Source organism: Hipposideros armiger, unplaced genomic scaffold, assembly GCF_001890085.2.
Source record: "Hipposideros armiger isolate ML-2016 unplaced genomic scaffold, ASM189008v1 scaffold_54, whole genome shotgun sequence".
Classification (NCBI taxonomy): domain Eukaryota; kingdom Metazoa; phylum Chordata; class Mammalia; order Chiroptera; family Hipposideridae; genus Hipposideros; species Hipposideros armiger.
In genome coordinates this window covers 1,894,825-1,922,083 of record NW_017731404.1, presented here as the reverse complement: position 1 = coordinate 1,922,083, position 27,259 = coordinate 1,894,825, and the positions used below count along the sequence as shown (strand labels likewise).

Sequence of the window (27,259 nt, the reverse complement as noted above, 5' to 3'; positions counted from 1 at the left end):
AATCCTGAATTAGAGTCCCCAGGAACCTCTAGACAGTGGCTACATTTGATTTACGAATACCACATATTAATACCCTGTGCTGACTCACCAAGGGGCCACCCATTTGCATAACAATGAGAGTCCATGACCGGTGCATCATCAAATGTGCCTGTCAGGCCAACCGGGCCAACCTGGGGCCCCTTCATGTGGCCCCTGCACTCACCCCCTTGTCTGTCTCAGGTGAGCTTGGCGGTCCCTGGAGACAACGCCCTCTTCCTGACCTGAGTCCAGATTAGCCTGGGAGTCAGGCGGATTATGGGATATAGATTCTATTGTGGTCATGTGGCTGTTACCATATTGTCTCTTGAATTGAATCCCCCACCCCCACTCCAGTCCTTCTCTGAGGACCATACCCAACATCACCTTCCAAACTCATCCCACAGGAGAGAAGAAGCGAGGAGAGGGAGGACCTGGCAGGTGAGGGCATAAGTGGTCCTTTCAAATGCACCACCAGATGCCCCCACCCACCAGGGACCAAATAGTCATGTCCCTGGTTAACTGCAAAGGGAAGGGCCTGGGAACCCCAGGGAGAGGGGTCCACATAGATCCCTGGCCCCAAATCCAGGTCCAGAGAGCTTTCCTCAAGACTTCAAAACTGGGCCTCAGGTAGAACTGAATTAATCATCATCTCACCTATTGAAGGAGGCACCTGAATGGCTCACTTTACCCTTCCATCCAAGTCTCACTCTATCTATTTATAAAATAAAAGACACCTGTATACCCACCTCCCACCCGAGAGCTAAAATTCTGACAATTATTTATATCTACTTACATGCTACTCCCTGCTGCATTAGCTACTGTCTTGAATTCTGTACTTATCACCTCTCTGCATCTCTAAAATGGCAAGAGCTCTTTTCTAGAAGCCTCATTAAATGTTTGTACTTGCGTTTGCTTGTTTCTGGTGGGGCTGTACGCCCATTCCTGAAAGCCCTGGAATATGCTCATTGGCATAAGCCTGCTGGGGTGATTCCCTGCTTAGGGGGACGAATGCCATCAGAGCAGTGTCTGTGAATCAGGGCATGGGGGACCCCAAAGCCAACGGCTGTCCCTGGGAGGAGGGAAGTGGTTCTGGGCAACAGGAGAGCCATGTCCACTCCAGGCTGGGCTGGTTTGGGCCGTTGAGCTTTGTGACCATCTCATCGAGTGGTCACCAGCCCAGGCCACCTTTGGCCTCGTCTGTATGAGGCTGATGGCCGCGCGGGCCGTTGCACACAACATGTCTGGAATACCTATTCCAAAGGGCAATTCCCAGGGATAAAGCTTGTTGAGGCTTTTTCGGGGGCCGGGGGTGGGGTTGGGGGGTAGGGATTCCATTCCGGTTGCCAATTAGTTCTGCTTGAGAACAGCTTTTCTCAACACCAACATACTGGCTGCCCGGACTTCAGTCCTGTTGATTAGCTCAAAGTGGAGGAAAAAGTCATTTTTCTTTCCTTCCTCCACCCCCAACAGTGAAACCCGGCTGTTCATGATGAAAGGGGTCCTGTGGATCATTTCGTTTTCCTTGTCATGACTCCAGGAAAGGCTATAAAAATAATCAGTGGGCTCCGCAGGTCGTAATTGACTGGAGAGAGGCGCTGGCTACCACCGCGTCTGTTATCACAATCTGTTTCAGTCAAGCCTCTTCTAATGACACCTGCTCCCCCAGGCCAGCACAGTGGGACGTGCTGAGGGTGGTCTACGTGTTTCTCTTCTTCCCCAGGTTCTGGGGTGCTCCTGGTGGAGGGGGCCTTGGCAAGATGGAGAGGCTAGGAGGCTGTGTGGCATAGTGGTTCCGAAGTGTGGCTCTGATGCTCACTGCCTGCACCAAATCCCACCTTCACTGGGTATAGCCATGAGCCTGGGGCCGGGGACTTGCCCTCTTGGTGCCTCAATTTCCTCATTTTTAAGTGATGATCATGGTACCTCCTCCTGATACTGATGTAAGGATCTGATGGGTTAATACACTTGGAAGAGGCCCCGACCATGTGTAAAGTCCTTCACAAACATCGGCCTTTAGTATTTGCTCGGTACCCTCCTGCTCCCTCCGCTGACACGGGAGTCGTGTGTGGCTGTGCCAAGGAATCTTCACCCAGCCTCCTGTTGATGGACGTGAGATCAGTTCCAGCCTTTTGTGATTGCAAATAATGCTGCATTGAATAACCTGTGGCTTCGTGTACCCAGCCCTCCCCTAAGGTATGCGAGCCCCATGATACCCTTGGCTCTGGACCGTCCTTCCTGGGGCCTGCAGAATGAAGAGAGGTGTGTGGGCAAAGGGCCAGCCCTAGCCTGGCATGCAGACAGGCCTGTGTGGCGGGGCGGGGAGGGAGGCAGGCGAATTCCTCCCGAGTCCCTGGGGGACTGAGGCCCCAGGGTGCGTGGGGGAAGCCCTCCAGCCCCCAGGATCCTTGGGAATGCCCTGAAGTGGTCTGGAGAGAGGAAACCTGTGTCACACAGGTTTCGCCTATCCTTTGTGATCCTCTTCCTCTAAAAAGCCCCCCAGGGTCTTTGTTCCAACACCCTTGCGTCTCTGCATAGATTTAGCATCCATGGTATCCAGCTCCATTTTGGAATGGGGGGCGGGGTGACAAAAGCTTAGATGTGGAGTCAGGAGGGCCAGATTTTGGTCCTGACTTCTTAGTGCCACCACCCATGTCACCCCCTGGGCCTCCGTGTCCCCATCTGTCTGAACAGGATAATAATAATGGTAATAGCTTCTCAGGAAGGTTTTTTTTGGGGGTTTCAGCAATGTGACGTGTATGAATCGGTTGACCCCCGTGTTGCGCACGAGAAATATAAGCTCCTATTCGGAATGTTTCATCTATGGGTCTCACCTGGGCCGCCCACTGGGCCCTGGATACTTGCAGGCAGCAGCATCTGCTTTGGAAGCGGCGTTTGAAAGGAGTCCAACCTAACTGTGTGGTCTTGGGCAAATTACTCCCTCTGAACTGAGTTTTTTGTCTCGAAAATGGGGGTTCTAATGATACATATCTTGCAGATTTGTTGTGAGAATTCAATGAGGCAAAGCACCTAATGCTTTGGATCTAGCGAATGCTCTGTAAGTGGGGACTAGGGTTGATATTGCTAATCATCAGTGGAAACAGTTGTAAACATCCTCCCAGAGACCGGCATGGGGTCGTGCATACGGTCGGTCGGTATTCGTGAATGCCAGCGGATTTGACCAACAGGGCCAAGTCCACATGTGAGAAAGCGGGACCTGGGGAGGCACTGACAGAGCGGCCCAATTCTCATGTTGCTGACCCCTTAGGGAGAACAGAGGAAAACAGCCGGATATGACCTGCGGATATCATCTGTTCCACTCTGTGAGATGATGGGCCAGGCTTTATCACCCCCAGTTTACAGATAAGAAAATGGGGGTCCAGAGAGGGGAGCCTCACCCTGCACCCTGCGGCAAGCACGAGGCCCAGCGGGAGCCGACCCCCTTGTCCCCGACTCTCACAGCAGTGGTCTGACTGACCCTCAGCCCTGTGCAGGAAATGGACCGTGGGGGCGAGAGCCAGTGTCCCTCTGCGGCCAGAGCCCTTGCACATTTCTGACATTTTTGCATCTTGGGACAAAGGGTGAAGAAACTCAGATGAACTGTTCTGGTTTCCTGGTGGAAAAACACTCCTGACCCGGGTCGGGGAGCTTTGCTGTTGGGTTGCATCGTAAGGGTGGTTTTGCCTGGATTTTGTTACTTTCCCTCCATCCTACTGCTTAGCGGTAGCAATTGCAGAACACCCAGATAGGGTAACTCTAAGGATGACCTTAGGAATTGTCTGAGGGCATCCAATGGGCCAGAGGGCTCCCTGCACCACTGATGCTGGCCCAGGTCCCTGGCCAGGGTGCTGCAGGATTTACCCTGAATGAGTGAGCAAATGCGTGAGCAGATATTTGCTGCCTTCACCTGGCCTTCTGTGTGTGTCCCCTTCTCCTCTTATGAGGACACCACTCATTGGATTTAGGGCCACTCTAATCCCATATGACCTCATCTTCAACTAATTACATCTGCACAGACTCTATTTCCAAAGAAGGTTGCATTCTAAGTCTCTGGGGAAACATGCATTTTGCAGGGCGGGGCGGGGGTGGGGGGACGACACACTATTTGATTCACGACACCACCTCATAAATATTAGCTGTTATTAACGCTCCTCTTACATAGGGCTTACGCAGCACATGCTATGTGCGGGCACTTTTCTAAGCTCCTGTCTTTCCTTCTCCTGTCACAACGTTGAGGGGTGGGTTCTGTGGGATACCTCTGTTTGAGGCCCAGAGAGGTGAACTGCCTTGCCCAAGGTCACACAGCTGGTACATAGAAAATCTGGAGTTCAGACCCTTTTCTTTCTGACTGCAAAGCTGGCAAGGTTTCAAGACATCTAGTCTCATCCCAGGAGCTTGGAGTCACCATACTTTCTGTCCCAGCATCCCAGCCACCTGAGACCTACTCTCCACTGGCCCACACCTGTGTCCAGACACCTCTCCCCCAAAGAGGCCATAAAAAGGGGGAGGTAGGGCATCTTGTCCTTAGAGCGGCACCTGTGAAGCTGTGCTCTGCCTCGGATCACTGGTGCCCAGCTCTCCTGTGGGTAGGAAGCCGGCGTGACCCCGGCGTGTGTACGAGCGTGCCAGAGGCACACATTTCATCCCTGACATCTGGTAACATTTTAGGAGTCTTGACTTGGGTCTACAAATTGAAAAATGGTCCATTAAGGTGTGATTTATTCGACACCGAGACAACGCTATTAAATGCTCGCAAAGTGATTCACTCTGTCGGGTCCGCAAACCCCGACGTCTTGGGCCAGGCCTGGCCAAGGCCCTCACAGGATGACAGTGAGGGGAGAGGGGCCCTGGTGGGGCCGGAATGGGGCCTGACAGAGACAAATGAACATGCTGCCACATGATGTACGGCAGTTTACATTTTAACACGCCTGGGCTGCGGCCGTGGAAAGAACTTGCTTTGGCTAATGGGAGACGTGTGCGTTAGGAGCCTCTTGGAGTCATAAGCTCGGAGTCAGGAAGGAAGGATTGTAATTTCCAACAACTGTGGCTTCGGGGCCAAGAAATATAGCTCTGTCAGCAGGGAGAGCCGGGGAGCCTTCTCCTGGCCAGCGAGTGGGTTGGTGGCCTCTGGGGGGACCGGGGGTTCCCGAAGGACAAAGCCAGCCTGCAGAGCTTTGCTGGGAGTGGCTGGCCAGTGTGTAGGAGCCAGCCACATCCCAGAGACTGCTGCCCCAAAGCCAGGCTGCCTGGCTTCAAATCCTGCCTCCTCCACTGACCAGTGGGGCCTCAGCCAGTCCTTGTGCAAAATAGGAACTTTGACATAACCTGCCTGTGGGGTGGGGGGTTGTGGGGATCCCCCCAGCTAATGGCACAGAGCGAGTTCTCCTTAATGCTGACTGTTGTTGTCATGGTGAAGATAGGGGAGCGTGACTGGTGGAGTACAGAGACGAGCCAAAGCTAGGATAAGAGAGAAGCAGCACTCCAGCTTCTGACTGTGGGTCAAGGGCCAGGCCCCTAACTCGCCGGATGCAGGAGCCTGCTCCTAGCACCTGCCCCTCAGGGCAATGGGGAAACCAGTACTGATGTTGGTTGTCACCAGCTGGGGCAGCCCACGTGCCCAGCATCTGAGAAGCTGGAGTGGGGAGGACCAAGGAGGGGGACTAGGGTTACCTCCCAAACCTCTGCCTGTTACAGGTGAGCTGCCTGTGGGCTGCCGACTAGTCTCCATGCCTGAGAACATCAAGGGTCTGATTCACATCCCCAGTTTAGGAGTGAGGGAAGGACAGATATTGGCCACATGGCCCTTCTGCTCGGGTGGCTCCAGCCCTGGCTGAGACAGAAGTGCTCCCCTATGGGCAGGTGGGCAGCATGGCGGGTCCAGCTCAGGTCTGAGTGTCACGCAGCCTTCGTTAAGGCTCGAGGTCCTGTGATGTGTGTCCAGGTCTAAAGCCTGTTCTCCCAACTCAGAGTCAGGCATCTGTTACCATGTGAAGGCTGAAGCCTGACCCCTCCCCTTTGTCCCTGTCACCCCCAGGACTGACTGCCCAGGAGCTGTGGCCAGGCCGTGGTACTCATGCCAGCTGGCTGCGGCTCTCCCACGGGGGTCAGTTTCTGGGGCTATCAGATGTTGTGGCTATCAGCTTGTTTGTCTCCATGGCGCCAAGCCCGGCCAGCTTTTGGGCAACAGCAGCCCCAGAGGGAACAGAATCCATGAAGAAGGGACAGCAGAACCCAGGGTGGGGGTGGCAAAGGATGCTGAGTGTCTTGGCAGCTCCAAGCACTGGTCCTCGGGAGCCCCAGGGAGAACTGGCTGGTGAAGGGAGGATGTAGGTAGGGCTTCCCCTTGGTGAGGGACCTTCCCAGGGGTACAATGGCCTTGTGGCAGCCGCTCAGTGACAGCTCTTCACAGCTTCATCCCGACCTGGCCTTTGGCTTTTCCTTCCTGATTCTGTGATCTTCTCACTGCTCCAACCAGTGGTCTCATTCACTCATCTACCCGTTCATTTATTCATTCATTTTATTGGTCCTTGCAATGAACCTATAAGGTGAGGAGGTGCGATTCTTATGTCCCTCTTTAGATGAGGGTACACATATATAGGTTCAGTAACTGGTTCAGGGGCGCAGAGCTACTGAGGGGCTGTAGCAGTCATCTGCAGCTACATTACACATGACCCCAAAATGTAGCAGCTTAAAACAACACATGTTTATGATCTCAAGTTTCTGCAGGTTGGGGGTCCAGGCGTGGCTTGGCTGGGTCCTCTGCGTCACAGACTCACAGGCTGCATGCAGCCAAGGTGTCGGTGGGGCTCCAGCCATCTCAAGGTTCAACTGGGGCAGGATCCACTTTCAGGTTCACTCGTGGTATGGGCACGATTTAGCTCCTTGTGGACCCTTGGACTGAGGGCCTCAGTTCCTCTCTGACTATTGGCTGGAGGCCTCAGTTCCTCTCTGGCTCTTGGCTGGAGGCCTCAGTTCCTCTCTGGCTCTTGGCTGGAGGCCTCAGTTCCTCTCTGGCTATTGGCTGGAGGCCTCAGTTCCTAGCCATGTCGGCCTCTCCAGCACAGCAGCTTGCTTTGTCAACGTGAGCAGCCCAAGAAGTAGGACTGCATATTCACTTCTCCCATGGATGTTCACTGAGCACCAACTACGGTTCAGACAGTGCTGCGTGGACGTGTGTGTGTGTGTGTGTGTGTGTGTGTGTGTGTGTGTGTGTAGAGAGCTTTGGTGTTTTTATTTTTTTTTTAATCTTGGATAGAGAACATTTTATTCATTAGAAGAAAATCTTAGTCCCTATGATGGAATTGGGTCCACTCACACGTAAGAAGAGTGTGACTGCCAGGAGGTGGGATCCCTGGGGCCACCTCAGAAGCTGCCCACATAAAGGTCAAGCCAGGGTTNACGTGTGTGTGTGTGTGTGTGTGTGTGTGTGTGTGTAGGGAGAGAGCTGAGTCACTGTCTTTTAAAACCTAATCTTGGAGATGGCATCCCAGCACTTTTGCCATATTCTATTCATTAGAAGCAAGTCACTGGGTCCACTCACACGTAAGAAGAGTGTGACTGCCAGGAGGTGGGATCCCTGGGGCCACCTCAGAAGCTGCCCACATAAAGGTCAAGCCAGGGTTTGAGCCCAACTGGGTCTGAGTCCAAAGCCTGCGCCTCTGTGGAAGCTAAGAAAAGAATTCTTACTTCCCAGTCCCAGAGTGTGGCCCCAGTTTGCTGCCGCCCAGAGTCACTATGGAGCTCGTATCCACTTCTTCCATGATGTTCACTGAGCACCAGCTATGGTTCAGACAGTGCTGAGCACACAGGTGTGTCCCCGCCCACAGGAGTATCCCTCCCGGTGACTGACATGGGGCTGCCCAGTTACTCACAGTCTCACATGCGCATGCAGAGAAAAATGTCTTTTCTTTATTTCCTGTAACTGATCTGAGCTTTCTCACAAACCCCAGTCCGAGGGCAATGAGGAAAAACACCAGATTTAGTGTAATCTGGTCAATTTAATCTGACCCCAGTACTTCAGGCCTTCAGGTAATGCTCAGCTCAGATTTCCTTCTGCTCCCTCCCCGGCCCCTCTCTAGGATGGCATCATTCGGGTCTGTGTCTGGGAGGTACACTGATGACCAGACTCCCGGGTGGTGGGGGAGGTGGAACGCGGTGGGGTCTGCAGCCATGTCTGTTGCCTAAAGTCGGTGCTTGCCTTTCTGACATTTGTAGCTGCAGCTGGTGGCTGGCAGAACTCGGGTCCTGGAGCCCTGCCTGGCTCACTTGTCTCTACCTTGGCTCAGGTCCGCCTCGTGTCCATGGCACCTGCCTCGTCCCCGCCCGCCCCGCCCCGCCCCAGGCCGTCACCGCCAGCCCCTGCTGCAGTCACTCTGCCTCTTGCTCTAATAGTGTGTTCCCACCTGAGTAGGAATTATGGAGCCCCATCCTGGCCGTGGGGAGGGACCCCAGGAAGCCAGGACAGCAGGACATCAGAGCTTCCTTCCTTCCAACCTGCTGTACGTATCCCCAGGGTCACCACCCTAAACCGGTGGGTCAGTGCAAACCCCTGCCTGTGGAGCTGACTCTACTTGTATAAAAAAATACCAATAAAGAGGAGCAATCAACACGTAGAGTGCCGATGATACACCAAAGTCCATTTATTTAATACTCACAGCAACTCTGTGAGGGAGTTTTCTTAGTCCCACTTTACAGATGAGGAGAGCGAGGCCCAGAGAAGTGAAATAACTTGCTCATGGTGACATAGCTAGTAAGTGGCAGAGCTGGGATTTGAACCCAGGTAGCCCTGAGTTCGCCACTACCCTCCTGCATGCTGTTGTCCTCCCTGGGCTAAAGCAAGAGAGGGGGTGTCCTCCCTTCTTCTCTGCACGTGCCCCTTCTGCCCTAGATAGCACCCCTGGGGGCACTCCTCTACTTGCCTGAGGATTCGGGAAAGTTCCGTGCCTTTGCTAGGTTAATTTAGGAGCTAAAGGACTTTTTAAACATCTTTTCTCGCAGTGGTGGCTTTTAAGTCTACTGTCTCGTGGCAAAATCTATTTTGATTACAAGGAGTTAAATATTGCCATGGTTCTGCTCTGTGTCCCTCTGTACAAATCCAAACCTTCCCGGGCAGATGGATATCTGAGGACCAACAGGGGAGAGCTGGTCGCCCAGAAAGGCAAAGAGGAAAATACAGTAATATTTTTCAAACTATTACCTGTTACAGAAATGGTCACATACTTCATTAAGTCACAGTCGTGCTAACTACTCTGCCGGAGAGACAAACAGCAGCACGGGGGTATAATAACTGTCACAGCCTGGTAAGGCTACTGTCGCAAAGTCCCATAGACTGGGCGGTCAGAGCCTCTATCACAGCTCAGCCTCTGGGACTGGCTGGAGGCCCAGCCTCAGTTTCCCCGCCTGGGGTAGAAAGAGATGGATCTGTCACCGTTGAAAGGAAGAAGCTGCCAGGTAGTTCCCTAGGGGCTGACTCAGCACTCGCAAAGGAGGGCGGCTGGGGAGAGCAAGTCATAGCCCCCCATCATGGAACGATACAGGAATTCTGAGGTCATTCCCAACACCCTTCTCTCTCTCCATCCTCCTCCCTTCCTGCCCCTGGTCTAAGCCAATCGAAATGAGAATGACGTGAATACTACTACTATAAAGACCATTTACTAGGTCAGGCGTTGTGAAAGCATTGTAACATGGAATTCTCAGAAACAGCCCTGCCCAGTGGGGCAGTATTTATCTCCATTTTACAGAAAGGAAAACTGAGGCTCAGAGAGGTTAAACAACTTGTTCATGATGACACAGCAAGAATGAGACAGGCTAGGATTTGTCCCCAGGTCCATATGACTCCACAGCCTTCACTATCCTCCCACTGCTGCTGTGCCTTTCAGGTTTCTGGATGGGGGGGGGGGGGGTGGCGGGAGAGGGCCATAGGAGAATTTGCCTTAAAAAACTTCAGAAGTCAGTCTCCAGAAGCACCCAGTATCACGGTTAGTCCCATATCATGGACCTTGCCCTCCCCTCACTGTGAAGGAGCCAGGCCAGTAAGCTGAGCTTGGGTGAGAATATGTTAAGAACTTAAAGCGGAAACCCAGTTTTGAAATGTTCTAGGACAAGGCAGGGAAGTTTCCTCTGGGGATGGGGTGGAGGTTCTGGTCCATTTCACTGGAGGAGACGGGTGTGCAGGGACGTTAACTTTGCTAGTTGATGGTTAATCGTTCCCTCCCAAGGGTATGTATGCGTTATGCCAATGTTTTTAAACAAACTTTAACCAAGCTAGATGCAGTACCCTAGGAAGCTAAGGTAAAAGCATGAAAAGTTTGTCTTGGGGGGAACAGAAGGATATTCCAAACAATGTGACCCCACTTGGTCTCTATTCATCCAAAGCAGAGGCTGTCCCATCACGGAGACCCCGTGGGAGCAGTCTCCCTGGCTTCTATATTTGAAGAAATTGGTGTCCTTTTTCTGCATTCTAGGCCTCTTGTCTTGGCTGGATAGAAGAAAAACAAAAACAAAGCGCCAGATGTTCTCACTGTCGTATTAGCCAAACCTTCTTTGGTGCCCGTTCTGGGTCCGACTGGGAAAAAGAAAGAGTCTGTGCATATTAAGATTCCTTGAGTTACAAGTAATGAAACCGCAATTCATACAGGCTTATGCAAAAAAACACAATGTATTGACTCACAGAATTTAAAGGTCTAGGGTTAGGTTTAGCTTCAGTGATGGCTGGATTGAGTGGGGTGGCTGGGGGTGGGGGATTTTCGGGCTGGTTTTCAGGGACCTGGCCTGGGGGAGATTTCCTTGTCGGAGCCAGTCACGGTGGCTCAGAGATGTGCTGGTCTGGATGGGCCTCAATGGTTTTGCACTGAAAAGTGGTAAGGAATCACTGACCATGAGAAACCTGGGGCACCATTAGAAGAAAGGTCAAATCAAAATAGAGATCTTAAGTTTTGTTTGATCTAACGAGAGCTTAAGACTCTGAGCCATTTCAAGCTTTGAGGAAGCTGATAGAGCACCTGGGTTGGGATGGCAAATATGTGATGCCAAACATTCCATTCTTTCCCATCGTTCAGTTCATGGCAGACATTGCCAGTCAATCCCAGCACCCTTTCCTAGTGAGCAAACCACAGCCTCAGCATCCATCTCAACACTACCCCGTAAGCAACCCGTCCGTATCCACCAGTTGGTGTTAGAACGTGAGCCAAAATCCATCTACAATTTCTGTTCCAAGCCGATGGAAACACGGACACTGAAGCTCTGAGATTCGGCACGATTTGCCCGGTGTAACGCAGGAACTCGGCGACCGACCCTCCCTGCGGGATTCTGCCTGATTCGAGCATTAAGAGGAGGCCTGTCCCTCAGTGGAGTTTTCCACTGCAGACAGCTGCTGCACATGGAAAAGAAATAGACTTGAGGTCAGAGGAAACCAGAAAGTGCGGCCACTGACCTGACTCTTGCTCGGAGTGTTGCCCGGAGCTGAGCGCGGCCTGGTGGGCACACAGGCAGGACGACGCACAGGGAACCCGCCAGTCAAACCATCTGTCCATCCACAGAGATCTTGGTGGGCGTTTGTCACCTCGCCTTTAATACAATAAAACCCGGTAGCACACTCTACCAAACGCACATTCTCAAAAGGGGGTGATGCTGAAGTTATTCCCTCCTGGGGTCCGGATGTCTTGGAGGGGAGAACAGATGTCTGGCAAGCAGTCTAAGGAAGCCAGAAAGTAGAGAGAGTAAGTCCCTGGCGAGTGTTCTCCCAGCTCAGCCGCAGCCAACCAGGCAGAAAATAGGTGCCAAAGTACCAGCTGCTTATTTGGCTGTAGGGGTGTCCTCCCCCCTCAAGGAGCCTGTTGTTTCAAAGCCCTGAGCCTCTCACAAAGCTATGGGCTTTGCATGCCTTACCTTAATTCAAATTCACAAGGTAATCCTATAACGTAGGTGGACTTATTCCCTATGAACAGAGGCTTGGAGAGGTAGAGCAGCACTGCCCGTGGCCACACTCGAGTGAGGCCAGGGCCCAGCTCCACGTCAGGCCTGTCTAACCCTCGCTCTGACCGAGCCGCACGCATGGGCTGGCAGGCATCGTGAAGGAGAACAGAACAGACCGCGTGAGTCACTTAAGAAGCATGTGCCCAGCAGCAGCTCTGAGCAGGGTACCGGGCGGGATCAGAGAAGCACGTGGTCGTTCCCAGAAAGGACAGCGTGTGCACTGGGGAACACGTCACCACGGAGGCGGGATAACATAAATAAATGCCTGTCCTGACTCCCTCAGTTGAGCTCACGGCCCTCAAACAGGTGCAGCCGGCAGTTTGAAAACTTCTGGCCTAGCACGACTCCCAAGCCCCACTTTCCAGGTGGGAAAACTGAGGCTCAGAAAGGAGCACTGACTTACCCCAAGGCACACAGCCAATGAGCATGGGACCAGGTCTGGAGCCCGTATCTCTGTCCCGGTTCAGCTGACTCCCGTGGGGGCCCTGAGACACAGCAGGAACTGAATGGTGGAAAGTCAGTGCTGGGGCACAGAGGAGGGTCCTGGGCAGACCCCGGCTGGAGAGACGCCGGAGCTGAGCCTCGACGCCTACAAGGGTTTCCCCAGGGGCAGCATTACAGTTATTATGGCAGCACCCAGATATCACGACCACCTGGGCTCAAACCCAGGCCCAGGGCCTGGTACTCAAGGAGCACTCAGTTTCACAGATGTGACCACTCATTACTGCTGATTTATTTCCTTTTGGAAATGTCCTTTTAATTCTTTTTGGCTTTCCGCTTTGTCAGGGGATCTGATCCTACTCCAGGCAGCCCTGTCTGATGACAAAAGCAGGCGCTCCCAGGTAGGCTGGACACACCTACGCCTCCGGTGGGTCTGGCCGAGCCTGGAGGGAGAGTCAGGCTTGCGGCTAATCCTTTTCCTCATCAGGAGTCAGCTCCTTGCAGCCTCTGAGGGACGTCTGGAGGGGCTGCTGATTGCAGAAACAGCTGGAAGAGAAATGCGAGGGCAGATGTGACCACAGCGAAAGCCTGCAGCCGGCAGGGCTTCACAACAGGGCACTGGAAAAGGTGCCACACGTGGAGCCCATCAGACGCAGGTTCAGATCCCAAGGACATCTCTCACAGCTAAGCCGCTTTGCCTCAATGAGACTCAGTTTACCCCCAGTAGTGCCCTGAGCACTGGGTCACTGCCTGTCGAGTGAAAGCTATTTGTCCTCGTTGTCAGATAAACTCACTGTGGACAAACAGTGGTGCTGCGGGGACCCAAGGGAAATGGAAGACATATTTCTGCCCCAGTCACAGCCTGCCCTTGCTCTCCCAGGCCCCTGACCTGCCCTCCAGCCTCAGGAGTTCCTGTCGTCACCCTTTGTCCAACCTCCAGAGAGATCCTGATAACAGCAGTTCTGAGATGAGAAGGAGTCGCTGTGAGGACAGCGTGTTCCTGCGGCAGAGTCCTAAACCCTGTTCCCCTCCTCTGGGCCTCCAACCCGGAAAGGGGAACGTGTCACTGGGACATGCAAGGATGCTGCTTGGAATCCTAAACTCTCCCACAGGGCTCCTGCCTGCTTTGGTGTGGTCTGCCTGGGCTTTGGGGATTCATAAACCTATTCCAACAATTTCAGGTAAAAAAAAAGAAAAAGGGATGCATTGGCGGGTTATAGAGACGTTCCTTTTGGTTATTTAAAAACAAACAAACAAAAAGAAACCACACACACCAAAACCCAGAAAATCTAATAAAACTAATTTGAAAAGTCCAGCGGTAGGGTGCGTTTCAGGTGAAGTTTGATCCAGCCACTCAACACGATCACTGGGATTCAGAATGCTTGAGCACCTACCCCTCCTTCACATACGTCTGTGTGCTATAGCCCTAGAATGGCCATTCCAACTCCAAATATCCATGACCCTTCACCTCAAGTATCTACACCAGCTGGAATGTCCTTCTGTGTCTCTTGGTTTGCATTCCTGAGGGAGGGAATCTGATGCCCAGGCTCATCCTTTTGAGCCAAACCCCGGAAGTTGTATGTTTCTGGCCAGTGAGTGGTATGGTCTCTCCTGGGTGCAGTGTCCAAGGGGCTTGTTGAGACATCAGTGGCCAGACCACGAGGGTCACATGCCTGCTCCACCTCCATGGAGGCAGCATGCCTGAGAAGGGGTCATGGACAAGTCAATACCATCCCAGAGAAGTGGGGAACTCAGCCTGTGAGTCCCCAAAGACCTTGCATTTCCTCCCTGGCCTGGAGACTATCTAACGAATCCTACTTTGTTCTTAATTAGTCATTTTAGAAAAAATTTAAGTCTGGTTCAGGTTAGAAGTTTTTGCCTAGTTATTTCCCGAGGTTCTGTTTTTTTTTTTGGTTCATCCTGGAGGGGAAATTCAGACTCGGGTTCAGGAAATGGGTCCCCGAAAAATCAGTCAACAAGCACATGTGTCTACCATCAGCGAGCCCAGGATCACTCTCAGATGGCTGCTAACAGGCAGCCAAACGGCTTTTCCAAACAAACTCTGCATTATTTTATTACTTACATACCAGGAAAAAGGTTTGATCTTCAAAACAATGCACCCACGTCATTGATTAGGCTGGAAGAACTTGTTTGGCCATATTTAGAACCCACAAGAAAGTTAGAGAATAAGTTTAGAACTGAACTCTGAACCTTGAGGGCCAACAGCTCCGTCTGGCAGGGTGTACTTGCTAACTCCACATGCTATCTTGAGCGTGGTTGCATTTTCCCTCTGTCTCCTGCGTTCACAGAATTCTTGTAGGACAACATAGCCTTCAAGAGTACAACCTGGCATCTAAGCCTGTCTCTACTGCTTAGAAGCTGTGTGATGCTGGGAATGTGCTTAACCTCTCTGAGCAGTAGTTTCATCATCTTTTAAAGAAGTGGGGGTAATAATATCAATCTCATAGGATGTCATGAAGATTAAGATTTTTTATTGTGTTAAAACATACCTAACCTTACATGTACCATTTTAACCATTTTTTAAATGTACAGTTTCGTGGGATCAAGTGCATTTACACGTTTGTGCAACCATCACGACACCATCCATCTCTAGAATTTTTTCATCCTCCCCAAATGAAACTCTGTCCCCCTGAAACAACAACTACTCTCCATTCCCCCTTCCCCCAGCCCCTGGTAACCGCCATTCTAATTTCTGTCTCTATGAATCTGATTATTGTAGGCACGTCATAGAAGTGGAATCATACAATACTTGTCCTTTTGTGACTGGTTTATTCCACTCAGCATAATGTCTTCAAGGTTCATCCATCTTATAGGCTGTGTCAGAATTTCTTTCCTTTTTAAGGCTGAATAATATTCCATTGTATGCATTTGCTGCATTTTGTTTTTCAATGACACGGGTTGCGTCTACCTTTTGGCCACTGTGAATTACGCTGCTATGAACATGGGTGTGCAAATATCTGTTCAAGGCCCTGTTTTCACTTCTTACCCAGAGTGTGATTAATATCTTTTACCGAAAGCGCTAAGCTCATGCTTGGCATATAGTAAACATTCAATATATTGTTGTTAATAAAATCAGCATTAGAAAAATAGTAAATGAACATTTTTAAAATGCAAATTAAAGAATGAGATGACTTTTTTTTTTGCCTGTCCAATTAACAACAACTAAAAGGTAAAACTCCTCAGTGCAGCTGGGACATGGTGAGATGGAGGCTCTCATACAAATCTGTGAGTAATCTTTCTGGAAAGCAATTCATTGTGCTAAATATGATATATTGAGGTTTTTGGAAGTGTTCATACCATTTGACCCAATAATTCCACTGCTGAGAATTCATCCTAAAGACAGAACATAGAATGCAGACCAAGATCTGAGCCTAGAGAAGCTTGTTACAGCAATCTTTGTAATAGTGTGGAAGCAACCTCCACAGGGAACAGTTCAAAAAATGCTGATGTGGGCCTGCAATAGAATACTTTGAAGTTATTAAAAATGCTTATGAGACTAGTGAAATGGGAAAATGTATATACTATACTGTTATATGAAAACAAAGGTATAAAGATTGTATATACTTATCCTATAAAAATAGGTACAATTTATTGAGTATCTACTATGTGCCAGAACTCTGCTAAGCTCTGCATGTACTTTCTGTCATTCACCCCTCCCCCAAGCCCAAAGAGGTAGGTACTATTATTGCTCCATTTTCCAGATGAGGAAACAGAGGTTCCAAGTGGTGACATGACTCTCAGGATCATGCAGCCAGCAAGTGGCAAAGCTGGAATTCAAACTCTTAGGCTTCAAGAGTAGAAAAGGAATGAAAAGAACTGTGTACTAATAGCTAATCGTGGCTCCTTGAAAGAGTAGGAGTGAGCTTTTCTTTCTTCCTCAGACTTGTATTTTTGTTTCCAAACCAAGGAAATAATAATTTTTTAAAAAGGAGCATATTAGATGAAAAGGGGAAGGAAAGATAATTGCCTCTTGCAAGCAGACATCTTTGCAGATAAAACACCCAAGTCTTATGTCTCATGTCACAAACTCAGTCTGTGTCCATTTTTTTTTTTTTTTTTGGTTAAAGTAGAGCAGAGTGTCCTGGCTGTGTCTTCTGGCTGATTGCTTAATAATCTTGGGGACACACACACACACACACACACACACACACACACACACGGCCCATACCCGAGACAGGAGAGGAGACATAAAGCAGCAGTAGCCAGAACTCTGCTAGATCGATGCAGGCTGTTACAGGCGCAGGTTTCCAAAAAGCAGAGCTCAGTGAAATAAATATTTTTCCTGTGAGAAGAGGCTTAAGTCAGAGATCTTAACAACCCCCCAATTCATTCCAGACCCACTGTGAGTGGCTGGCGTCAAGACGCCCATCTTGATGTACTTAGGGTCACTTAGTAACTGCAGTGTGCCTGTGTGTCTGGCTGGCTTCTCTCACTCAGCAGAGTGCTGGGGCGCTGGGCAGGAGGGACAAGAAAAGCTTGTCCCTGGGGAATACTCTCCCCGCTCCTCCAAATCCCCACAACTTCTTGGGGTCCCCAACTTTCTTTTCCTGGTCAATCATCACTATTTAACCTAAACTGGAGAATTCAACCTCTTTTCTTGGCAAAGGCTCCGTTCTTTTAGTCCTGGAGACAATCTGCAGGAGGAATTTAGAGCCGGGGACTTCGAAAACATATACTCACGAGGTCTGGGTTATGGCAAAAATTGAAGCTTCACTATCCAGGAAAAAACTCATGGACTGATGAATTCATTCATTCACTTACTCACTCAACAACTGTTTATTGGGCCACATCCTTTGTAAGATTTGGTTCAAAGCTAGAGTGAGAAAGTCCAAAGCTCCTGGACATACAAGATTCATTCATTCATTCATTCATTCATTCATTCATTCATTCATTCAGGAGTTTTTACTGAATGCCTCCTAGGCACCAGGCACTTAGGGAGTGCGGGGCCTTGGGCAGCAACCAGAGGTTGTACCCTTGCTGGGGTGGCATGACAGACAATAGACAAGGCCAATGTAGCTATAGGGTATCAGATGGTATTCAATGCTAAAGAGGAAAATAAAGCGGGGATGGGGTGGTGGGGGTGGGTTGAGAAATGGGGGAGGGGCAGGGGTGGTCCCACTTTGATGAGGGGCCAGGAAAGACCTCAGAAGGAGGTGATAATTAGGTCACAACCTGCAGGAGATAAGGGAAGATGGTTTAGGAGGTGCAGGCATTAAATAAGTGACTCACAGATCACTCACGTAGGTCCCTTTTCAATGATCTTCCGGGGGTGATTATGCTAATGAGAAAGTTTGTTTGTTGTTAATATGTCTTTAATGCCTCGCTAAGACCCCCTCACCCTCCCCACCCCGAAAATGCAAAGGCTTTGCAAGCAACCATGCACTTGAACTCGGCTTCGTGTCCAGTATGACTATTTTGCAGTTCCTGTTTATGTTATTCTTGATGGCAAATGACGCTGGCCCTTCGTTTAGAGTCATAATTAAAGTGTCCTTTTAAAATACACTTATTTTTTGAAAAGTGAGTTGATTTAAAAGAAAAGTGTTAAGTAACTTATGATATAGCTGGTACCCGAACATGGAGCAAATTCATGTGAAGGTGCTACATGAATGAAATTTGGGACACACGAAGATAAGACATGACCCTTCTTCTGAGCTGCTCAGAGTCTGGCTCGGGAGATGAAAGGACCCGGTGTGACTCGGCCTGCCATCAGCTCCTCCCTGCAGGTGACTCAGGAAGGGGACAGCGCTCCCTAGGGCTCTGCTGGGAACGGGAAACCAGCTCAGAGGAGGAGCTGCTGGGGGCCCCTGAAACCCATGCAGGGCATTCCAGGGGGGAGGGAACAGGGTGGACAGAGGAGGAAAACCACCCAGCAGTGTGTGCATCAGGGAGCAGCGCTGCTGGAGGAGGCAGCCCCTCGAGAGGCCACCCCAACTTTCTACCCTTCCAGTGACTAATCCTGGCATGAACTCTAAAACTTCCCTTTATTGAGTATGGCTTTCCTGCATTTTTTTTTTATGTGGTCTCAGCAGATGCATGTGGTAGCGCTGTGGGGATGGTCGTAGCCTATAGATGAGGAACCGGGGTCTTGGGCCCAGTCATCCGTGCAAGCTCACGCAGCTAGTCAGTAACAGTCAGGACTTTTAACAAAATCTAATTTTAAAAATTGAGATAGAACTCACATACCATAAAATTCACCCTTTTAAAGTATAAAATTCAGTGGTTTTTAGCGTATGTACAAAGCTGAGCAACCATCACTGCCTTTTAATTCCAGAACATTTTCATCCCCCCCCAAAAGAAACCGGTGCCCATTAGCAGTCACTCCCACTGTCTGCTGGTTAATCCTTTGGCCATTAATCTGCTTCCTGTCTCTATGGATTTGGCTGCTCTGGGCTTTCATATAAATGGAATCACATAATATGTGGCCTTCTATGTTTGGCTTTTTCCACTCAGCATAGTGTTTTCGTGATTCATCCACGTTGTAACCTATAGCAGTGCTTTATTCTTTTATAGGGTCGAATAACAACCCGTTGTATGGCTGGACCACCTTTTGTTTATCCATCCATTGGCTGACGACGTTTGAATAGTTTTTACATCTTCGCTATTATGAATAATGCTGCCAAGAACATTTGCGTACAGGGTTTATTGGGCATATGTTCGTTTTCTCTTGGGTGTGTACCGAGGACTGGAATTGCTGGGTTGTCGTGTAAGGTTATGCTTGCCCATCTGAGGAACTGCTAAACACCGTCTTCCGAAGCGGCGGCACCGTTTCACATCCCCACCAGCCGTGTCCGAGGCTTCCAGTTTCCCCACATCCTCACAAGGACTAGGCCTTGATCTCAGGCTTGAGACAGAGGCTTAGCAGCAGGATCCCTAAAAAAAACACCTTCCTCCTCAGGGAAGTCAGTGCAGAGGGGCTTTTGGGGAGGGAACGGCCCCCAGGCCTGCACCAGGCTCCGAGGGGGAGCTCAGAGCTCTGAGGCTGGTCTTTGCTCTGCTGTGCCCACGAAAACCGTTACGCACGTGCCACCTACTTTCCTCAAAGTTGGAGCTTTCTTTTTAGGGTCCTGATTCCCCAAGTGGCCTGGGGCTCCCAGGACCCCGGGTGAGGCCTCACGTCCCTGTCCCTGGTGTGTGGGGCAGGGCTCTGAAAGACCACAGGCGCACTGTCGTTAGCTGTCAGTTGATTCTAATCATCAACATGTACGATGCTCACGGCTCTGGAGCATTTACTACGAGCCTTTACGACATACCCTCTCCAATGCTTTCCACACATTTTATTTCCCGTAGTACAGAGGAGGAGACTGAGGTTTCTGGGAGGCCAGGGAGGTAGAATAGCCAACGTCCCATGGCCAGTGAGCGAGATCGTCAGGATTTGAACCTGTCTCTGACCAGTCAGTGACACGGGAAGCTGGCGTAGGAGCCTTCCATGGTGAGGCTTTCTTTTTGGTTTCCTGTTGCAATGTCACAAATTACAAACCTGGCAGCTTCACACAGTCCCCGTGTATGAGCTCCCAGTGCTTCAGGGCAGAGGTCTGCCATGGTGTGGCTGGGGCCTCTGCTCAGGGTGTCACAGGGCTGAGAGTCAAGATATAGGTTGGGCTGAGTTCTTGTCTGCAGGGTCTGGGACAAATCCAATTCTCAGATCATTCTTGTTGGTCATTCAGTTCCATGTGGCGGTAGGACTGAGGTCCTGCTCCCTGAGTAGCTGTCAGCCGGGACCGTGCACCTTCTTGGGGCCTCCAGCTTCCCTCGCCATGTGGCCTCCCATCGTCAAAGCCAGAAATCAAGAATCTCGGCCACACGAATCCCTCTTATGCTTTAAACCTCTTTTGCCTGGAAGACCATAATAAAAGGAGTCATCTCTCATTATATGCACAGGCTCCAAGCACTCTCACACAGGAGAGGATTGTTCAGGGTCATAGGTCACTGGGAACCCGCGTAAGATGCAGAAGGCCTTAGGTTCTACTAGCCGTGACAGTGACAGCTACAGCAGTGTCGGTCCTGCCTTTCATTTGCTTAGAGCCTTGTGGTTTTCAGGCTGAGTCTACATCTGTAATCCTGTTGTAACCCAACAGTGGTGCTGCGGGGTATGTGTTTTATCCCCATTTTACCCACAAGAGACAGGCGAACGCCTAGTTAGCTGGCTAGGGCTGGAGCCCACATCTTCTGACCCCCAGGCCAAGGCACCCCTGCCTCGCATTAAACCCTCAGACCTCATTACTGTCCTTGGAAGGGGCGAAGCATCTGTTCCCAGCCAGTCCAGCCTCAGGGAGCACTTCCTTATTAAACTCACCACATTGGGTCATCAAAACTCTAGGCTTTTACAGGGGTTGCCACTGGGCTGGGTGAACCTCACCTCATTAAGCAGGAAAACCAATAAAGCCCAAGGGGAGCAGAATCAAAACAGCATGTGTGTAGGAAGGCCCCGCTTGGCCCTGGCCCAGCCCCCGGCAGGGGAGGGGCTGACTGAGGCGGTGATGCCCAAAACAAGGGGCCATGCTCTCCAGAGGGCAGTGTGTCAGGGAGCACTCACCACTGTCCTGCGTCTCCGTGTGCCAGGCATTCTGCTTGAGACTTGACATGGAGGCCAAGCGTCAGCCCCTGGGTGGCCACGTCTTCCGGACTCCTTGTGGGGTACCTCTCCCTTTTATATTTAAGCCAGGCTGACACCCCAGTGAGAAATCCAGGACCTCCTCACTATCCCCAAGGATACTTGAGGGTCTTAACATCTCTTCTAGGCATCTTTGGCTGATAGGTTAATGTTTAAATGTTTCCGTTATTCCCCTAAAATTGCCCTTTTTCCCATTTCTTCCACGCTGGACGCTGCTCCAGTTCTTTCATTCTACCTAAAGCATGGCTCACACGAGGCTGCTGGGAGAGCAGCTTTTGGAGATACGTTCTGACGCAAAAGAATCTGGCTCATTGACGCTCACGGGGTCTCCTGGGAGGCCCCTGGGGCGGGGCTCGGGGTGCGGGGCGGCTCACTGAGAGTGGATCCGGAGAGTCACGCCTAGAAACGGGTCTGAACCAAGGGCTCAGGAACCCAACATGGGCTCCCAGGAGACGGACATTCCAGCCAGGGTCCCACCATGACCACGATGAACGAAATCCAGTCTGTTCTGTCTCTTGTCATTGCTCCGTTTCCTTTTCCAGAAAGGCTGCATCTGCTTAGCCTGACTTGGGTCTTGTGCTTCTCCTTGGAGAGAGGTCGGTGGGGCCCCAGACCAGTCCCATCAGACCAATAGCAGTGGGCAAGAACTAAATTCTCAAAAGGAAAATGGGATACCACCAGGAAGAAAGCCCGTAGAATTGGGGGTAATGGGAACCCAGGGAGAGCATATTTGGAAGTAAATTCTAGTCCCCCATCCTAAAGTTTCATTGCCCGGAGAATTTCATGTGTTGTCCCGCTCCCTCCCCCTCTTCTCCAGCTGTCAATCATCAACACGCACATTTCTGTGTTTTCTTACTCAGAGCAGCCTATGGTTGCCTCTCCCACCCCCCCAATGCTTGGGGCCCACCTTGGCACATCCCAAACCTCGTTGAACTGCTGAGCTAAACAAAGTGCTTTCTACCTGCTATGGGTTGAATTGCGTCCCCCTAAACTTAGGTTGAAGTCCTACTGCCTTGTACCTGTGAACGTGACCTTTTTAGAGAAACAGGGTCTGTGCAGATGTAATCAAGTTAAAATGAGGTCATTATGGTGTGCCTTAATCCAGTACGACTGGTGTTCTTACAATGAGAGGGACACGACTTGTGAAGTCGGAGACACACAGGGAGAAGGCCAGGTAGCCACAGAGGCAGAGGCAGAGGTTGGAGGGATGTCAGCCAAGGAGTGCCAAGGACTGATGGCCACCCCCAGAAGCTGGAAGAGGCAAGGGGGGGATCACTCTTTCCTCAAGCCTTTAGAGGAACCATGGCCTCCTCGCCTCCAGAACTGCGAGACAATGCACTTCTGTTGTTTTAAGCCGCCCAGTGTATGGTCTTTGTTACAACAGCCACAGAAAGCTAATACACTACCTCATGTGTCTCAACTTAGCAGCACAAAGCAGTAGGAAAAGCTATAAATTATAGCTTGGTTTGTCCTTTTAATGAGGAGAAAAACACACATCCTCTCAACTGTAAAGTAACTTAAGGGAATTTCAGTGGCTTCCATTTTATAAATAAGGAAACTGAGGCTCAGAGGATAAGTTAGAAAGAGGCAAATGCTGGACTTGAACTTGGGTTGTTGTTTTTTTCACTCCAAGACTTATACCCATCACCTTCCCTGTGAATCTCTGGATGTGTATCTCAACAGGTTTTTTTCAGAGCCCCCAAATCCTAGTCCCAAGATGTCACTTTTCTTTATTACATGAGCTCCAAACTGAGTACAATCTTTGTTCTTGATCTTGTGGGAACTACCTGTCCTGGCCACATTTTCAGTAATATGAACCTCTGTAAAGCGAGCTCTCTTTCATTACAAAATTTTCATTGCAAAATTGGAGGCTTTCATTACAAAACTGGCGATTTTCATGACAACATTGGAGATGAATTCCCACCAAAATCATCTCCCAATAGACCCAAGCAAAATGTTTGGCAAAGAGGGAATTAATTGATAAACAGCTTGTAGTAAACAAACTCGAGTCAGCTTGGAATGTTTTGCAACACTTTTGGAAACTCCAGGATGACAATTCCAGCACAAGCTGTTTACTTCAGGCTAAGCCACATACATATCCTGAATTCATTCATTCATATTCTCATTCTTATGCTCATATCCCCCCACACCCCCCCCCACACACACTTGTGGGCATTTGCAGGGGCTGGTAGAGCAGGGCTGCAATACCTTAGGAGACCAGTAGGGGTCTTCTTCCAACAGCAAATGGATTGAAGGCTGAAAATTCAAGGTTTTGCATTCTGGAAAATAAGTCTGTTCCTTGGGGAGAAAACCCACTCTCCTTACAATGTGGGTTAACCATCTGGCAAAAAGAGCTGTGAAAAAATCTGACTTTTCCTGCCTCCCTGCCCCAGGGAGGCACTTGAGCTGGGGCCAGCGTGCCTGGGACAGTCTTTCTCTCTCCACCCAGCACCCACAGGAAAAGGAAACTGCACATCACACTGTCGAAAGAAAAACCAGAACAGCAGGCTGGTTTGATTTGACTCTTGTAAACTGTTTACCTCAGGACGACCAGATGGCTCATCTCTTTCTGAGCGCTTGACCATTTCCCCGTGAGGTTAACAGCCTCTATTAGCAAACAGGCCCTGCTCCACCAGACCCACAGGCCACGTGTCTATGCAGGAGTCCCAGGGCCTGCTGTGGGGGGGCCAGGGGCATTCCAGAAGGTTGACTCAGCACCACTGGGCTATGGGTCCTCATGAGACTGAGGGTCTAGGTTAGGCAACCCACCGGTGGGGTGTGGTCAGGATGGAGAGGTACACCCACTGGGCGCCCTGGTTCCAGCCCTAGCCCCTCACCCACCTAGGGGCTCCTCTAGTGCAGTCCCTCACCCATCCACCCCTCACTGTCACCACCCAAGTGCTCAAAACATGTCCCAATGCCAACATTTCCCTCCTACCCCACCTCTACCTGGCTGTGCGAGTGCGGGGGAAAAAACCACTTCCCTTCTCTGAGCTGCAGGACTTCAGCTATAAAAGGGGTGGGAGTGGTGTGGGGTGCGGACATCTCTTCCTGCCTGCCTCACAGGCCGGGTGAGGGCGGGTGGAAATCGGATGATTGTGAAAACTCCCATCCACCTCCCCCTGCACCGTACCTGCCTTTACTCTGACGAGCCCGAGCCCCCGTTGTGATTAGTTTTTGAGGGGTAAGAAAGGCACACAATGGGAGGCTCTTGCCTTCCTGGGCAGTGGATAGGGAGCTCTTGGCCGTGTCCCTGCCTGGGTTCCATCCTTAGGTACCACTGAACGTGGCTTCCAGGAGGCAGCATCCCCTTAAGGGACTCCTGGGTGTGGTGTGGGGGTGAGATTTTAATTCTAAGAGCGCCCAGAAGCCCCGAGCCTGGGGTGGGGTGTGAGAAAGCTGATGGACATTTTTAAAAGCTCACTCTGTCTTCCAGTGGGGGGCAGAGGGCAAGGGGGGGTCAGGGAGACCAGTGAAGCCCGCAGAGGTGGTGGGGGCTTGGTCCTGGGGGTGGGGGTAGAAAGGAAGGGTCAGACTCAGGGTGTTTTTGAGAAGTAGCGCAAACAGTGAAATCTTTTGGAGTTTTATGAAGGAGAGAGATGCCCCCGGGGCGGGGGTGGTGGGGTGGGACAAAATTCATCATAGGGAGCTAGGCTTCAGTGGCCAACAGATTAGAAACCTCATCCTAAACGTGGACAATGTAGCTTCAAACTCTGAGACACAGAAGGAAGATGTTGACAGACCCAGGCACATAAATATTGGAAGCTTCCATTACACACACGCCCATTAAGAATGAGTTGAAAGATAAGTGAGGGGCTGGGAGAAAACCAAGAAAGGATTGCCATGCAGGATTTATAGGTAGCTCTTTGAAATCAATAAGAAAAATCTAGGTAGCTGAACAAAGGGATGTGAGTTAGAATCTCCAGAAGAGGAGATTCTAAAGACAGTGAGCACATGGCTCCCACGACGGATCAAGGAAATGCAAGTGAAGAAATGAGCCCCCCCTCCCCCCCCAATGAGTGGAGGCCAGCCTGAGTGGGGGAGCTGGACTAGGAAGGTGAGTGGATGTGAGGGCTTGAGCTGGGCTCCTAAGGAGGAGGGGGCCTCCCCTCAGGGCACCACACTGGGGGGCCCTACTATTATAACTGTACAAGCATGACTCTTGTCTAAGGAACCCCCCACTTTAAGGTCCCCATGATTCCTGTCTTAGGAGTCCCCCACCCATTTTACAGACCTGGCAACTGAGAGCCAGAAGCCTAGTGGTTGAGAGTCCAGACTAGAAACCAGGCTGCTGAGCATTAAAACCCTCAGACCTAAAGTCCTGAATGAGACGAAGTGGAACCTACATCAGCACACCTTGGTGAGGGTCAAATGAACTAAGTCAGGTCAAGGGCAAGGCCCAGCCTGGCTCTCTCAGCAGCTTGGTCTCTGCTAGGCCAGGTGGAATTGGGAGTAGGGAGAGTGGGAGATAAAAGGGGAGAAGTGGGGAGAAAGGCACAAAGAGCTAACTTGATCTGCATAATAAGACGGGTGGGGCCCACCTGTGCGCTGGAGGGAGACAGGTGGGAGGGAGGGCTGGCGGAGGGCAGGCAACGACTTCCATGGGCCCCGAGCACCTTGGCCTGCGGGGGACTCATCTTCTACAAACAACGTTAAATAGTGCATCTTATGACTGCATTGGTATAAAGATGGGTATATTATATAAATGAAATCATGCTATTACTATATAACTAGTAATATATCCACTATTACCTAGTAAAACATTCTCTTTGACCTTAAAGTTTTTTTTGTCCTCTGATTTTAGAAGTGCCCTGCCCGTTTCCGTGGGCCCTATGCCCTGGACCCCTGTGCCTGGTGGAGAAGTGGGTCTTGGGAAAGGAACCTGCCCTGCTGCTCTTTCAGAGACAGCAGCCGGGAGTGGACTTCTCTCAGTCCTTTCAGCTGTTGGGTAGAGGCGCTACTTTGATGTCCAGCTGTGGTGGGGGAGGGGCTGTGTCCATGAGATTACAGAGAATTTGGGTGGTTCTTCCGGTGTGGGGTTCGCCGAGGTAGCCTTCAGGGTCCAGCCCGCCTGGGTTTGAATCCCACACCAGTGTGTGCTCCTCCAAGGCTGGTTCCTTTGGATAACAAGGGTAGGTAGCCTTTGGGAGTCTCCCTGCTGCCAGGTGGGGGGTGACAATGAAGGCCGGTGTCACACAGAGCTCTGTTACAGAAAACAGACCTCAACGAGGAGTCCAGCCTCTTCTCTAAACTCAAGTTCTCGGTCTCAGGCCTCCCGGCTCTTGTCTGTGTCCTAGCATGTACATACGAGTGCGTGTGTGTGGAGGGTAGGATGGCAGAGGCCCAGCGGGAGCTACAGGCCCAGGGCCCCTTCTAAGGATGTCAGGCTGCCGGACCCCCCCAGGTTCCCACACCCTATTCTTGTGAGGGTGAGAAGCCTGGACAATATTTGTAGTCAACTGAATATGGTACCTTCAGTGGTACACCTCTCACCCACGAAAAACGATCCCTAACACCCGTCAGGGACCTTCTAGTGCAGAGCTGAAGAGCTGCCTCTAACTTGAAGGTTCCCACAGGAGGTGATCCTGCCTCCCAGGGGACATGTGGCAGTGTCTGCAGACATTCCTGGTTGTCACATCTGGACGGGGGAGAGCTCCTGGCATCCAGTGGGGATGTTGCTAACTCCCATGGCAAAGCATTATCCGGCCCCAACTGTCAGTGGTGCTGAAGCCCAGAGACTCTGCCATATCGCTTCCGGAGTTAACGGGCATATTTTAAGTGCTCTCCAAGCGTTATTACTGGTTTTAGTTTTTGACAGCACACAGAAGTGCTTGGCCTGGAACAGTGACCAGTATGTGGCCTCATCCTGTCCTTCCATGGGGTCTCTCTGCACTGTCCCCTCCTCTGCCCCCTCACTTCATCTCGGTCCCTCTTGTCGGGCCCCATTTTTATTCCTGGTCCTACAGCAGACCAGGGTGGGGGTGGCATTTGAGAGGGGGATTCAGCTGCCTACCGTGTGTCCCAAAAGGCTCAGCTTTTGTCCCCACCTCTGTCATCTGCCATGTGGCCTCTGTCTTCCCCATCCTGCCCCCCAGCACCCGCACACACTCCCATCCCCCTGGCAACTCTGGAAGAAGCCTTCTTTCCCCCAAATTCGCTGTCTCTTCCAGGCGACCCTGGGTCAACCCGGTGGTGATG

General features: G+C 51.0%; 1 protein-coding gene and 1 long non-coding RNA gene across 6 annotated transcripts in view; one reads left to right on the top strand and one right to left on the bottom strand.

The window, feature by feature from the left end:
* The window catches only part of RIPOR3 (RIPOR family member 3), a 64,998-nt gene that overhangs the window by 5,896 nt on the left and 31,843 nt on the right, over nucleotides 1–27,259 (top strand). The gene's annotated exons all lie outside the window — the stretch shown is intronic.
* LOC109381873 (uncharacterized) lies at nucleotides 9,777–12,129 on the bottom strand. Of its 2 annotated transcripts, none has more exons than XR_002123835.1 (2): nucleotides 11,902–12,129; nucleotides 9,777–11,580 (listed from the first exon to the last, which is right to left on the bottom strand). It is a non-coding gene; the product is annotated as an uncharacterized LOC109381873 (long non-coding RNA). The 2 variants fall into 2 exon arrangements; XR_002123834.1 differs by having other exon boundaries at nucleotides 9,777–11,707; nucleotides 11,902–11,993.